The sequence below is a fragment of the Rhinopithecus bieti genome, unplaced genomic scaffold, assembly GCF_001698545.2.
Source record: "Rhinopithecus bieti isolate Rb0 unplaced genomic scaffold, ASM169854v2 scaffold_33210, whole genome shotgun sequence".
Lineage (NCBI taxonomy): Eukaryota > Metazoa > Chordata > Mammalia > Primates > Cercopithecidae > Rhinopithecus > Rhinopithecus bieti.
The window spans coordinates 334,044-350,193 of NW_016814226.1; the positions used below are offsets into that span (position 1 = coordinate 334,044).

Consider the following 16,150-nt stretch of genomic DNA (forward strand, 5'->3'; position numbering starts at 1 on the left):
GTGCACACAATGAAAAATTATCCAGTGGCAAAATGAATGAAAATGAAATCTGCAGACTACTTATGAGTCTCTTTTATAAACTTCATAAATAAAATAGTATATATTATTTACAGATACATGTATATAAGTACTCTTTTCTTTTTTCCTTTTCTAACCAGAGCCTTGTCAATATGCTTTAAAAAAAAAAAAAAAAAAAGTGCAGGAATGATGAACTATTCTAGAATGCCTTTACCCCTAGTCATGCCGCACTGGATGGTGAATAACTGGAAGCAGAGATTCCCAGTTGCACAGTTCCCAGTTGCTCCTGGCAGGGAGCACCCACCAGGTACTTCCCTGTGGTGCACAGTGGTTTAGTTCTCCAGCTAGGAGGTTGGCTCCCAGGTATGTATCAGTATGCTCCAAAACTTATATATCCATCACCTCTTGTTTGACACAAATTTTAAGTTACCTAAGAAAACATTTCTAAAGTACGGGTAGATGAGAGAAATGCTGTAAGACAGACACAAGAAAAAGACTCACTGATAGATGTTCAACAAACACCAGGCCAAAAGCGGGCCAATGCTGAGACACCCTGGCCCCCCATGGCTTTCCAGGCCAGTCTGGAAGGTCCAATCTGAGCTGAAACCCTACAGGGTTCAAAGCATTGAGGCCTCCCCCCTCCCCCCCACCATTTGCAGTCATCTTATTTTGCATGTAGGAAAGGAAAAGGAGGCTAAAAAACTATGCCTTGTGCTAATTGTTCGCCTAGAGGGAGTACAGAACATTGGCACCTGCCAGGCTAACCCACCCACTGCTGACCCTCCTCACTCTAAATGTTACAGGTAGTTCTCAAAATGCCTCCAGGCTTATCACTTTAATAATCCTCTTCCCGGCCCAACCCCAGGAATTCCTGGTTCCTGTACGGCAAGGCCAGAAGCTACACCCTGGTGAAAGACCACTGGGAAGCGCAGGCCTTAATGCACACTTGCTCCAGACAGAGCAGAGGCAACACTAGTCAGTCCAGGTGACAGACTGGCTCCTGTCCCCACAAACCTGACAAGTCCACAGGATTATCTAGGGGTTCACAGATTTGGGGCAACAGTGCTGAATGCAGGTCTCCCTGTCATGCCTAGAGTGTCATAGAATGGCCACTTAATAGGCTTGCTGCTGGGTGTTGGCACCTATTTCTATATTTATGTAGATTCTATAACTGTTTTAGATTTGCATTAAGATTAGTGGCAGAATTGTATTACATGTCTTTTAAATATATTAATATAACCACATGGGTTTTCTTTTTAATGTGATACAGTGAATTGTGATGTATAACATTAACTGAGCACTTACTATGCACCAAGCCCAGGTCTAATCATTTCACAGATACCCCATTTCGTCCTTCCATCAACCCTATACAGCAGTACTGTAATCGTCCTGCTAATTTTATAGATGAGGAGACTGAAGCTCAGGGAGATTAACTAATTTGGCTAACGTCAGAGAATTAGTAAATGACAAGGCTGTGGCAAACCATGCTCTAATCCTTGAGCCATGTTATGCTATCCTTGCATTGCTAGAGTAAACCTTTTTTGGTCCTGAAAAAGTAATCTTTCAATACACTACTGTATTCAAATTATTATTTGATTTAGAAACATACTTTAAAATGTTGCAAATATATATAAACATATATATGCACTAACACATATGACATTCATATGAGACTGATCTGTAACTTTATCTACACCATGAATGGAAGAAGAAACATTTTTACGAAGAAACATTTTACAAAGAAATAGAAATTCGCATAAAAATCTTAAAATTTTATGGCAAAACACACCTAACCAATGTAAAAACAAATTATAGAAACAATAGCTGGGGACGCATTTGCAATGCACACAACAAATAATTTATAGCTCTAATATACAAAGAGCTCCTAAAAATTCAAAACAATCCAGTAGACGAAAAAACGGAGAAAGGATATGGGTATGGAATTCATAGAAGAAAAAATACAAATGATCAATAAACATATGAAATGATGCTCAACCTCACCAGTACTCAGGAAAACACAAATTAAAATAAAGTGGTGAAAAAAAAAGTTTAGTTAAAAATAATTAAGACTACGGAAAAATGGGGCCGCGCGGGTGGCCTCGCTGTATCCAGCACTTTGTGAGGCCGAGGCGGTGCGGATCACGCGGTCAGGAGATCGGACCCTCCTGGCTACACGGTGAACCCCGTCTCTACTAATACAAAAACTAGCCGGCGAGGTGGCTGGCGCTGTAGTCTAGCTCTCGGGGCTGAGGCAGGAGAATGGCGGGAACCGGGCAGCGGAGCTTGCCAGTGAGCTGGATCCGGCACTGCCACTCAGCCTGGGCGACACAGCCGAGCTCCAATCTCAAAAAAGAAAAAAAAAAATAATAATAATAATAATAGTTAAGACTGGAATACCATTTTCAGTCATCAGAGTAGCACAAACACCACGACATCTAGCACTGGTGGAAATGCCCAGCAAAAGGTGTTGATGTGATCAGGCTCTGTGTTCTCACTCAAATCTCATGGCAAACGGTAATCCCCATGCGTCAGGGGAGGGGCCTGATGGGAGATGATTAGATCATGGGGGCGGATTTCCCCTACTATTTTCATGATAGTAAGTGTGTTCTCGGAGATCTGAAGTGTATGGCACGTTCCCCCTCACACTCTCTTGTCTCTCCCCTGCTCTGCCATGGTAAGACATGCTTGCTTCCCCTTCACTTTCCACCATGATTGTAGTTTCCTGAGGCCTCCTAGCCATGCTTTCTGCCAAGCCTGTGAAACTGAGTCAATTAAACCTCTTTTCTTCATAAATTACCCAGTCTCAGGTAGTTCTTTACAGCAGTGTGAGAACAAACTAATACAGGGGCACTCATACACTGCTAGTACAAGTCTGCCAAAAGACTAGAGCAATTCAGTGTGGCATAACTACTAAAAACTACTGACCTGGAGAGAGATCCAGAGTACAACAGTCACTTACTGGCTCATTCATTCATTCATTCCACAGTGAGCACCTACAACCTGCCATGCACTTTTTTCAATTATTTGTTATCAAAAGAGCTTAAATTCAGAAGTGTGTAAGCTCAAGAGAAGTGAAAATGGCAAGCTGCTGAATAATGCCTACAGTAGGTTCCTCCCTTTTTTAAAAACATGCATGTTTGTGAGGGTCAGGAGAAAGTTGTGGAAGGCTCTGCTACAACAAGCAGTCAAGAGTTGATTAGCACCTAGCTGTTTATACATCTTCTGTTTCTCTTGGCATGAGCACACAGTAACAAAAGCAATAACCTATAACGCTGAGAAATCTAACAGAAAATATCACAGTCTTTGTTTACACACAACACAAGAAGAGCACAGGGCCCACACTGTGTTAGTGGCAGAGCCAAAAGTCCACCCTCATCCTGCTGAATGAATGCAAAGCTGGGCTCTTCACTATAAAATGACAGTGTTTCTCCTCACTCACATTCACCCACCCACACAGAGCAGAAAGCAGGAAGGTTTCCATGCCCGCACTGATGGTAAGTTGTGGGAGGCAGCCGGGCAACATTGCTGGAGTTCCTATGAATGATGTGCTATGTTTTTCGGCCTGCAGACATTCAAGTGGACTCAGATCTGAGACATATTCAAAAGTATGTTCGCATCCTGGCCCTTGATTTATATATTTCCTCTTCCCTAGGGGATTCTACAAAGCATTTCCAAAAAGGCTCGTCCCTGCCCCTTAACTGGTTCCTCCTCCAGGCAACAGCATTCCAGCTGGGCTTTGGGAAATCTCCCTACTCCTTCAAAACAGTGGTTTCTCCTCTGGCTTCTTTTCAGGTTTCCTATGAGTCTATGAGGCCACCTCACCCAAAGTCTTCCAAGGAACTGATTATGCTCAGGTTAGCTGGCGACCATAGAACTTTGACCAGTATAACGAACTGTGACAGAAAGGAATGCATTCTGTTGACCAATCCCCCTGCAATACAGCATAGACGACAGGGGTACTTCAATGCTCCATTGCTTAGGAGAAACAGCCAGCACTTGTACGGGCTGAGACACAGAAACTTCAAAAACAATTCAAGTGTCCATACCACTGCCCAAGGCCCAATGATGGCTCATCTGTTTGTGTTTTTATTTATAGATGTATGGAAATACAGAGATATCTGGCCAGGTGCAGTGGCTCACGCCTGTAATGCTAGCACTATGGGAGGCAGAGGCAGGTGGATCACCTGAGGTCGGGAGTTTGAGCCTGGTCAACATGGTGAAACCCCATCTCTACTAAAAATACAAAAATTAGCCAGGCGTGGTAGCGGGCGTCTGTAATCCCAGCTACTCAAGAGGCTGAGGCACAAGAATCACTTGAACACAGGAGGCAGAGGTTGCAGTGAGCTGAGATTATGCCACTGCATGCCAGCCTAGGAGTTTTTCTTAAGAAAAGAAAAAAGAGGCCGGGCGCGGTGGCTCAAGCCTGTAATCCCAGCACTTTGGAGGCCGAGACGGGCGGATCACGAGGTCAGGAGATCGAGACCATCCTGGCGACATTGTGAAACCTCGTCTTCTACTAACATAATACAAAAACTAGCCGGGCGAGGTGGCGGGCGCTTGTAGTCCCCAGCTACTCGGTCGAGGCTGAGGCCGGTTGAGAACGTAAACCGGGAGGCGGAGCTATGCAGTGAGCTTGAGATCCGGCCACTGCACTCCAGCCTGGGCGGACAGGAGCGAGACTCAGTCTCAAAAAAAAAAAAAAAGAAAAGAAAAGAAAAAAGAGCCGGGCGTGGTGGCTCACGCCTGTAATCCCAGCACTTTGGGGAGGCCGAGGGCGGGTGGATCAACCTGATTATTGGGAGTTCAAGGGACCAGCCTGACCAACATGGAGAAACCCCGTCTCTACTAAAAATACAAAAATTAGCCAGCACGGTGGCGCACGCCTGTAATCCCAGTTATCGAGAGGCTGAGGAGGAGAATCACTTGACCTGGGAGGCGGAGTTGCGGTGAGCTGAGATCGCACCATTGCACTCCAAGCCTAGGCAAAAAGAGCAATCCGTCTCAACAAAAAAAAAAAAAAAAAAAAAAAGAAAAGAAAAAAGAAAATACATATTTAACTAAATATAAAACACTCAAAAAACAAAGAAAGAAGTAATTGGCCCAGGTCAAATACCTCCTTCTCTATGAATTCTCTGGCCTCTTCCTTCTGGGAGTATATGCTCTCTCTTAAGGCACCTGCCACTTTCTAACTGGGGTTATAGTTATTTAAATACAGACATTGCCTCCTCTAGGCAGGAATCCTTTAGGATTCCTGAGGACAAAATCCCTAAATTATTAATGGATTAATGGATCCCCCTGGCGTCCTGACCACATGTGACAAACTCATATGTTGCCCAGTGTGCTGAAACACGTCTGTCTGCAAACCCCTGCTTATACCAACTGTACTTGTTATTGTAAATTTACATACACAGATTTATTACACAAACATACATACATATAATACACATACATATAGTATAAATATATACACACACTTAACTACATAAACCCATGAAATATGTGCATCGTTGTTTCTATTAAAACTATTAATAATGCCTGGCACGGTGGCTCAAGCCTGTAATCCCAGCATTTGGGAGGCCGAGGTGGGCAGATCACGAGGTCAGAAGATCGAAACCATCCTGGCTAACACAGTGAAACCCCGTCCCTACTGAAAAACACACACATAAAAAATTAGCCAGGTGCGGTGGCGGGTGCCTGTCGTCCCAGCTACTTGGGAGGCTGAGGCAGGAGAATGGCGTGAACCCGGGAGGCGGAGCTTGCAGTGAGTCGAGATCACGCCACTGCACTCCAGCCTGGGAGACAGCGAGACTACGTCTCAAAAAAACAAACAAACAAAAAACAAACACTATTAACAAGTTTCTATTAAAACAAGTTGTTAAAAAAAGAAAAAAAAAGAAACAGAAACAGAAAAAGAAAAAGAAAGAAACCACCTGCTAACCAAACTACAGCTACGGCAAAACAAGTATAGAGGATTGGGTGAAAATTCGTAACATTTGTAATTCCACATTCATGTTGCGTCTAAGTTCTCAATTGTCACCAAGAAAATTAATTAATGGCCGGGCGCAGTGGCTCAAGCCTGTAATCCCAGCACTTCGGGAGGCCGAGACGGGCGGATCACGAGGTCAGGAGATCGAGACCATCCTGGCTAACACGGTGAAACCCCGTCTCTACTAAAAAATACAAAAAACTAGCCGGGCGAGGTGGCGGGCGCCTGTGGTCCCAGCTACTCGGGAGGCTGAGGCAGGAGAATGGCGTAAACCTGGGAGGCGGAGCTTGCAGTGAGCTGAGATCCGGCCACTGCACTCCAGCCTGGGCGACAGAGCAAGACTCCGTCTCAAAAAAAAAAAAAAGAAAATTAATTAATGGCCAGGCACAGTGACTCATGTCTATAATCCCAGCACTTGGAGAGGCCGAGGCAGGAGGACTGCTTGAGCCCAGGAGTTCAAGACCAGCCTGGGCAAAACGGCAGGACCTTGTCTCTACTAAAAATAAAAAACACTAGCTTGTCATGGTCATTAGGAGGTCAAGGCTGCATGATCGCACCACGACACTCCAGCCTGGGCAACAGAGAGACCCTGCCTCAAAAAAGAAACAACAAGGCTGGGCGCCGTGGCTCACACCTGTAATCCCAGCGCAGCGGCTCACGCCTGTAATCCCAGCGCAGCGGCTCACGCCTGTAATCCCAGCACAGCGCAGCGGCTCACGCCTGTAATCCCAGCACAGCGCAGCGGCTCACGCCTGTAATCCCAGCACAGCGGCTCACACCTGTAATCCCAGCACAGCGGCTCACACCTGTAATCCCAGCACAGTGGCTCACACCTGTAATCCCAGCACTTTGGGAGGCTGAGGCAGGCAGATCACTTGAGGTCACGAATTCAAGACCAGCCTGGGCAACATGGTGAAACCCCATCTCTACTAAAAATACAAAAATTAGGCCGGGCACAGTGGCTCACAACTATAATTCCAGCACTTTGAGAAGCTGAGGCGGGTGGATCACCTGAAGTCAGGAGTTCGAGACCAGCCTGGCCAACATGGTGAAACCCCATCTCTATTGAAAATACAAAAATCAGCCGGGTGTGGTGGCGCATGCCTGTAGTCTCAGCTACTTAGTAGGCTGAGGCAAGAGAATTACTCAAATCCAGGAGGTGGAGGCTGCAGTGAGTCGAGATTATGCCACTGCACTCCAGTCTGGGCAACAGAGCGAGACTCCATCTCAAAAAAAGAAAAGAAAAGAAAAAGAAAAAAAAAACTAGCTGGGTATGGTGGCACACATTTGTAATCCCAGCTACTTGGGAGGCTGAGGCAGGAGGATCACTTGAACCCAGGAGGCGGAGGTTGCAGTGAGCCGAGCTTGTACCACTGTACTCCAGCCTGGGTAACAGACCAAGACTCTGTCTCAAAAAAAAAAGAAAAAACAGATATTGAAGACAATCAATTATCGGTGTGGCACATGCAAAAAAAATAACTAGCAGTTCTCATTAGTAAACTGAAAGTGAAAGAAAAGGACAATAAAAGATTGACATAAGACATAAGACAATTTTTTGTTTTTAAGAGATAGGGTCTTGCTATGTTGCCCAGGCTGGTCTTAAACTCCTGGGCTCAAGTCATCCTCCCACCTCAGCCTCCTGAGTAGCTGGGACTATAGGAGCACACTATCATGCCTATCATTTTTTTACATCCCTAAACTATGTACTGTTTTTTAAGAATCTTTGTCTTTGTTCTTCAGTTAACTGACTGGTGGTCAGTCCCATCTCATGAGACAGACACTTAATGACCACTGATCAGATGTCATGTCAGGTCAGGAAATAATCTAGTGTAAACCTGGGCTGAAGAAGCTATGCACAGGCTATGGGTACAGCACTTAGCACTTTTTTTTTTTTTTTTTTTGAGACAGGATCTGGTTCTGTCACCAAGGCAGGAGTGCAATGATGCAGTCTTGGCTCACTGCAGCCTCAGCCTCCTGGGCTCAAGCAATCCTCCCACTTCAGCCTCCTGAGTAGCTGGGACCACAGGTGTGCACCACCACGCCTGGCTAATTTTTATGTTTTTTTGTACAGACGGAGTTTCATCGTGTTGCCCAGACTAGTCTCGAACTCCTGAACTCAAGTTATCTGCCTGTCCCAGCCTCCCAAAGTGCTGGGATTACAGGTGTGAGCCACCATACACAGCCTAGTACTTAGCACTTCCTAAATAAAATTCTTCCTGCCCTCAACAAAAAGAAACAACTATATAATTTGTTTAAAGACCAGGACAAGTTAATAAGAGTACGGAATTCAGAATTCTCAATTTCCCACCTGAAACAAATGCTCTAAGTCCCAGGTCTCCCTGAAGCTACCCTGACGTTGATATGTGAACCTAGTAAAGCACTGGTTCTATCTTACATCTCCCCAAACTAGATCTAGAGATGAGGTAAAAACCCACATGGCCAGGAGAAAAGCATGACTGGGATCTGCACTGCCTGACCCACGCCAGCAGGTTGACTACACCTGCTGCAAAGGTTCCTGGGGTAAAAACTACTCCCTTTAATCGGTGTTTCAGGGCATCTGGGAATAAGGAGCAGGGTAAACCAGAAGGAAATGAAAATGAAATTTCTCTTACCTCCCCTATGCCAAAAGGCTGCAGAGCTGTGGCCTTTGACACTTCCAAGATTATCTTAACACCAAGAGGGCAGAAAACATCTCCAAGGCAAAGAGCACAGGTCTTCCTTCTCAGCACACCAACGCCCAGCTCAGTAACAGTGAGACCCCAAAAGAGGCAACTACTTGCCTGAAAAAAGCAGCTGAGGAGAGGCTGGAAAACAAAAGTGGGCTCCACCTCTAGTTTTTCTTGTTCTAAACAAAACCCTAGAGATGGATGATATATGTAGATTTGCTTGCCCTGTTTGGTAACCAAAGGTCAGGAAAGCCAGCTGCTTTCTACAAAAAATGAAATCAGGCCAGGCGCGGTGGCTCTCGCCTGTAATCCCAGCACTTTGGGAGGCCGAGGCAGGCAGATCACAAGTCAGGAGATCGAGACCATTCTGGCTAACACGGTGAAACTCCGTCTCTACTAAAAATACAAAAAATTAGCCAGGCGTGGTTACAGGCACCTGTAGTCCCAGCTACTTGGGAGGCTGAGGCAGGAGAATGGTGTGAACCCAGGAGGTGGAGCTTGCAGTGAGCTGAGATTGCACCACTGCACTCCAGCCTGGGCAACAGCGTGAGACTTCATCACAAAAAAAAAAAAGAAAGAAAGAAAATGAAATCAGGAAGTGTGTATTGGCTGGGCACAGTGGCTCATGCCTGTAATCCCAGCACTTTGGGAGGCCAAGGTGAGAGGATCACTTGAGGTCAGGGGTTCAAGACCAGCCTGGCCAACATGTGAAACCCATCTCTGCTAAAAATACAAAACTTAGGCAGGAGTTACATGCCTGTAATCCTGTAAAACTCAGAGGAGGAGTTACATGCCTGTAATCCCAGCTATTTGGGGGCTGAGGCAGAAGAATCGCTTAAACCCAGGAGGCAGAGGTTGCAGTGAGCCGAGATCGCATCACTGCACTCCAGCACTCCAGTTTCGGCGACAGAGCGAGACTCCATCAGCTGTGCACCTCTCTGGATGGGGTACTCACCCCAGAGACTGGCTGTCTCCCACAAGCCATTCCTGATGGGCTCCACATTCTGCCAACAAGGGCAGCAGATGGGCAAACTCCAAGGCTCTGTTGTGGCCCCCCACTGGCCTCACTTCTCTCCATATGCAGGGCCAGGGCCAGGTCCAGGAGGGTCACCTTTACAGCACCGAGGTGCAACCGAACACACTGCCACCAGCCCTCGGCCACTCCTGAGAAGGACCCACTTGGTATTGAAACATTTGCAAAACATAAGGAAAACAGGACAAAAAACAGCCCCTCCAACAGACATACACACAGACACATACACGTGTCATCCAGCTCCAGCTCCAGCTGGTTTTTAAGCTTCTGTTTGCCTTCACCACATTATATTCAGAGGGAGGGGTAAGGTCTGATTCCTAGGAATCTGAAAAGTCTCCCAGGTGCCTAATCCCTCCCCAACCAGGAATCACTGAGCAAACCCAGGTTCTCCACAGTCTCACCTCCGACTATAGTGATTCTCCACCCTCCCACGCCCCCCCGCCCACCCCTTGCTGACTGCAGGACTCATGTCCACCACAGGGCCACTGTAGAGCCACCAGCCACCTGGCTTCACCTCACACCCCCAACACAAAGAAACATCAAGGTCTTGATTGGACCAATGCCCCAAGTTAGGAGGCTCATGCTTGACTTTCCAAACAACCATCCCCTCGCTCTGTAGTTTTAACCAAGCATCCTCAAGGTGATTTCCCTTTTCCCAGAATTAACACAGAAAAGAAAGCATCAGGCAAGGGAAAACAAGAAAAAGAAGACCAGGAACTATGCTAGGAGATTTAAAAGAGGGAAATGATCACTAACAAAAGAGAACTTGCCCAACAGAAAAGGAAAAGCAATTCAAGCTAAGCAAAACCACGCCACTGCGTCAGCCAAGACGCTGGGCTGCAGCATGGTCAGGGAGTCTGGCAAGCATCCTGGCTGTTTAGAAAAGCGCCACGGCCCCCAACGAAAACACTCTTGAGTATCAATCAAGGGCAGCATTCATCTGGTCAAACGAAATCAAACACCTAAAAGAAGTGACCTTGGTTCCCCTCTCCCCTCGCCACCCCTTCCCAGCACGGTTACCAGCAGACAGGCTCGATCTCACCACCTGCCACTTCAGGGCTCATTCCTCCACAGTTCACCAAGGCCTTTCGGGGCCCTACACTCTGCTGAGTGCGTGTGCATGACAGTGACACTCTAATGGGGTTTGGAGATACACACTAAAATCCACATGGGAACATGATGACTTCAGACACAGCAGAGGGCTACTTCAGGGCAGAGAGCAACATCAGTGACCACTGAAGGCGGGCTTTTATGCTATGACCTGAAGACAACATTCCAGGGAGTGGGAACCCCACGTGCAAAGACCCTAAGAAGGAGCAGCAGCTACTGCATCTAATCTCTACCCTTTTCTTCCCATTCTAAAAAAACCTTCCCGAAACCTAGATGTGGTCTCACCTTTCTCTTCTGCTTAAAAGCCTTTGATTCCCACTGCCTATATAATAAAGCCCCTAAGACCCCCTTCTTGAGTAAAGTTTACTGAACGTAAATCACACATACCTACACGCACACATACATAGATACTCCATTTCCACTGACACCTTCCCTGACTACCAACACCCCTCAGACAGCCTGTAGAGTCCACCCCACCCACCCTTGATGCGTAGTCAATGAGAAGACATTCTTGATGACTTGGTCGGGGGTGTGTCTGAATCTATACACAACACACCAAGACTGACCTGGGTTCAAACCCTGACTCTGTCACTTACTACCCATGTGTCCCTGAACAAATATCTTAACTATCTCTCTGAGCCTCCATTTCATTTATGTGTAAAAAAGTGGTAACAGCACTAACCTTGGGTGCCCCAACACTGATCATCACTGTTATTACATGGGCTGCTTAGCTTCCCACAGATAAAAATTTCATCTCCAGCCCCTAGATGATACCCCTAAACGCAGGTGGCTCTGCCCCTGAGGGACCTCACTGGCCACCCACCATGTGGTTCGAGATACCCCACCCTGAGTCCAGGAGCAACCACCACACACACACACCCACGGCACCATGTTCAGAAGACTGGTACATTCATTCCTTTTTTTTAATTTCTTTTTTATTTTTGAGATAGAGTCTCACTCTGTCGCCCAGGCTGGAATGCAGCAGTGTGATCTCGGCTCACTGCAACCTCCACCTCCCGGGTTCAAGCGATTCTCCTGCCTCAGCCTCCTAAGTAGCTGGGACTACAGGTGCGCACTGCCACATCTGGCTAATTTTTTATATTTTTAATAGAGACAGGGTTTCACTGTGTTAGCCAGGATGGTCTCGATCTCCCGACTTCATGATCTACCTGCCTCGGCCTCCCAAAGTGCTGGGATTACAGGCGTGAGCCATAAAACCTCCAGAACACATTTTAAAATGCCTGTTCCAGGCTGGACATAGTGGTTTACGTCTATAAACTCAACGTCTGTGGCTCAAAAACAAAATAAATAAATACATAAATGCCTGTTCCAGAGAACACCAAAGTAAAACCACTTAGAAAATATAGGTTTTGTCCCAGGCACCAAAGACAAGGAGAAGATAGTCCCTGAACACTTTTCATTCACAGCTACTACTAGGACCCTCACAGTTACAGAACCCACAAGGACACAGACAGCTGTGGGGTGTGTGAGGGGTGGGGGGGCACATCATGGCTGGAGCAGGAGAGAGAGGACTACAACCAAATAGAGCTTGAACTCATCTTCATCAAGGTACAACTCAACCTTCTACTTCCCAAGATTGGTTAATCCTGCCTCCTTGTAATTAAAGAAAAAAATACATTATGCAATGAACTGAAAATCTGGTTCAAATTCAGCAACCCGTAAGAGTCCAGGTTTAGGGTCCACTGGCCAAAAGTATAACTGCTCCTAACTACAGCAGCTTGGGAAGAAAATAATGTAGCCATAGGTATGAAGATTTCAGTGAAATGTAGCAAAACATTTCTAAACAGCTCTAACTGTACCAAATGCAGTTAACATTGCTCTCCAAACTTCCTTCTCTTTCAAAAAGAGCTACCAAACTTGATCCAATCTGATTCATGTTGGCCCCAGCCCACACATTCCAAATAAACATTTTCAAAACTCAGATTTTTTTTTAGCTTACCATAAAATTTATAATGACATCACATGCATTTGGGAATGTAGAAACTTAAATCCACGATCTGAATGATGGTCAAAGAAATTGTTTTTTTGTTTCTGGGAGTGAGTTGTCATATAGACTGGAGTGCAGTGGCGCAATCATGGCTCACTGTAGCCTTGACTTCCTAGGCTCAAGCGACCCTTCCACCTCAGCCTCCCGAATAGCTGGGACCACAGCCACATACCACCACACTTTGCTAGTTTTAAATTTTCTGTAGATACAGGGTCTCACTATGTTGCCCAGGCTGGTCCCAAACTCCTAGGCTCACAAAATCCTCCTGCATTGACCTCCCAAAGTGCTGGGATTACAGGTATGAGCCACTGCACCCGGTCTAGTTCATTTCTTAACATGACAGAAAACTCAATTCTCGGCTGGGCGTGGTGGCTCATGCCTGTAATCTCAGCACTTTGGGAGGCCGAGGTGGGTGGATCACCTGAGGTCAGGAGGTCGAGATCAGCCAGGCCAACATGATGAAATCCCCTCTCTACTAAAAATACAAAAAAATTAGTCGAGCATGGTGGTGGATGCCTGTAATCCCAGCTACTCAGGAGGCTGAGGCAGGAGAATCGCTTGAACCTCGGAGGTGGAGGTTGCAGTAAGCAGAGATCATACCACTGCACTCCAGCCTGGGCAACAAGAATGAAACTCCATCTCAAAAAAAAAAGGTCAGGTGCAGTGGCTCACACCTGTAATCCCAGCACCTCGGGAGGCCAAGGCGGGTGGATCACAAGGTCACAAGTTCAAGACCAGCCTGGTCAACACAGTGAAACCCCATCTCTACCAAAAATACAAAAAAATTAGCTGGGCATGGTGGTGGGCGCCTGTAGTCCCAGCTACTTGGGAGGCTGAGGTAGGAGAATGGTTTGAACCTGAGAGGCAGAGATTACCTCAGTGAGCTGAGATCGTGCCACTGCATTCCAGCCTGGGCGACACAGTGAGACTCTGTCTCAAAAAAAAAAAAAAAAGAAAAATAAAACTCATTCTCTTGGAGGGGAAATATATGTGTGTGTGTATATATATATATGCCAGTTCAAGCATTTAAACAGGTTTAAAAAATGAATGCTTTTTAAACACAGCTAATTTCTGCAGTCAGTCAATGTGACTTTCCACATGAGGGCAGCCCTAGGCACTTGCAATCACAGACGGCCACAAACCAACTGGCTTTGGGTAAGAAAGGATACTCCTCCCAAAGAATGAATCAGTCTTAGGACCACAGATCCTCATGTCACTCATGCCTGTACTGTTCATCCCACAGAGCCTGCTTGCCTATGATGTGCCATTTCAGAGCTAAGAACTGCGCACTCCAATGCAAAAAGCAGTCCCCTGCCCTCCGCCTACCCAGCTCCTAACCCCACAGAAGACAAACAGGTCAGTCGTATCACACATGAGGAGTATGGGGGGTGGGGGTGGACTATTCACTCTGCAGGCCCACAGGCAAAACACCTGGAGGGAGGGGAAGGTGAAACTAGAGCCAAGTTTTGAAGGATGAGTTCAGCAGGCAAAGACGGGAAGAATGGCATATGCAGTAGAGACAAGATTTGCACAGGGAGAAACGCAAGAAGTTCAGGAGTGTGGCAAGAGATGAGACTCAAGGGGTAAGCAGGAGTCAGACCACAAGTTTGGATTTTATTGTGGTAACAACAGAGAACCACTCAAGAATTTTAATCTCAGACAGTCCGACCCCTCCCCGTTGCAGATAAGAACATGAAGATGTGGAAGAGGGTCATGGAAACACTCTATTTGGCTCAAGAGCTAATGAAAAATGCTAAACCATATCTATCCTTCAATGTTCAATAACGAAAAGCACAGCCCAAAGACTTCTTCCAGATGGTCACCTTCTCTGTGCCTCAGTTTCCTCATCTGTAAAACGGACAGCAGCCACCTCACAGGGCTGTTGTGAGGACTGAACGGGTTCTATCCACAAAGTGCTTACAGCAGAAGAAAGCTCCATCACTATTAGGTGGTGGTGGAACTACTAGTGCTAGGACTAGTAATACCAGCAGTTTATGAGTCAGAACCCACTGCCCCCAGATCAAAAAGCAGATGGAGACTTTACCACCTCCAAGGAAGCTGCTGTACAATGGTACAGGCTTGGAGACTGCTTAGTCACTTTGTGACTGAAGGGAAAAGAATGGACACGTGTTAGCCCCTCCCACCCCCATCCCCTCCAGTCATAAAGCTGGTCAAGGTAAAGCAGTGGCCCAGAGCAGCGCCCAGAGCAGAGCCCAGTTCCCTTGGTCTCAGCTGGCTGCAGGTCTCAAGGCTGTCAGCCCTCGCAGAATGGGGAACAGCCCCTCCCACCTTTCTCAGCCTGAGCCCCGCCCCACCCATCCAGGCACAGAAGACTTCTTGTCCCTCCACCTCTCTGTCCTGGCAACCCTCTAGTCACCTCCGGAAATGAGACAAAGCCCAGAATCCACCAACCAGAAGCCTCTGTATGGCCCAGGGAAGAAGGAGAGAGACTGTGCGGAATCCAGTGGGCATCGCCCAGTCCCTTTCCCAGCCCTACCCAAAGATAAAGACCCTGCTGTCAGGAGCCGGGGACTCCCGGGTGGGATAAAGAGAAAGCCATGCCGTAGGAAGCTGAGAACAGTAAACAGTCATGAAGAGATCCAAGTGCCCAGAACCGCAGTTCCCAGACCTTTGGGTTTCACCAATTAGAAATTTTCCCCAAAAGTTTTGGGGACTTTTCAACAAAGGGTACTGAAACAACTAGTTATCCACAGACACACACACACACACACACACACAAACCTTCAATTCACATATCGCACCACATTTTAAAAGTTCAAAATGGATCACAGGCCTAAATGTAGAACACAAAACTATAAAATTTCTAGACGACACATGAGAAAATATTTGTGACGTGGGAGTAGGCAAAGATTTTAGCTGTGACACCAACCATAAAAGCACAAGCCATAAAAGAACAAATTGACTTCAGCAAATGTTTAAAACTTCTGTTCTTCAAAAGACACTGTTAAAAGAATGAAAAGACAGCCTCAGACAGGGAGTCAATATTTGCAAATTATATAATTGATCAAGGAATTGTATCCAAAATATATTTTTAAAAATCTCAAAACTAAGTTAATAATAACAACTCAACTTTTTCAACAGGCAAGTGATTTAAAGAGATACTTCACTGAGGGAGATACATGGACAGCAAATAGGTTCAGGAAAAGAGAGTAACCACCCTTACTCACAAGGGAAATGCAAATTAAACCTACCGAACAGCAAAAATAAAAAAGACTACACATACAGTCAGGCGCAGTGGCTCCACCTGTAATCCCAGCACTTTGGAAGGCCAAGGCGGGTGGATCACGAGGTCAGGAAATGGAGACCAT

The 16,150-nt window shown here is 46.4% G+C and overlaps 1 protein-coding gene across 1 annotated transcript in view; it reads right to left on the reverse strand.

Annotated features, from left to right (window-relative positions):
- PACSIN2 (protein kinase C and casein kinase substrate in neurons 2) overlaps positions 1-16,150 on the reverse strand; it is a 150,766-nt gene that overhangs the window by 110,795 nt on the left and 23,821 nt on the right. The gene's annotated exons all lie outside the window — the stretch shown is intronic.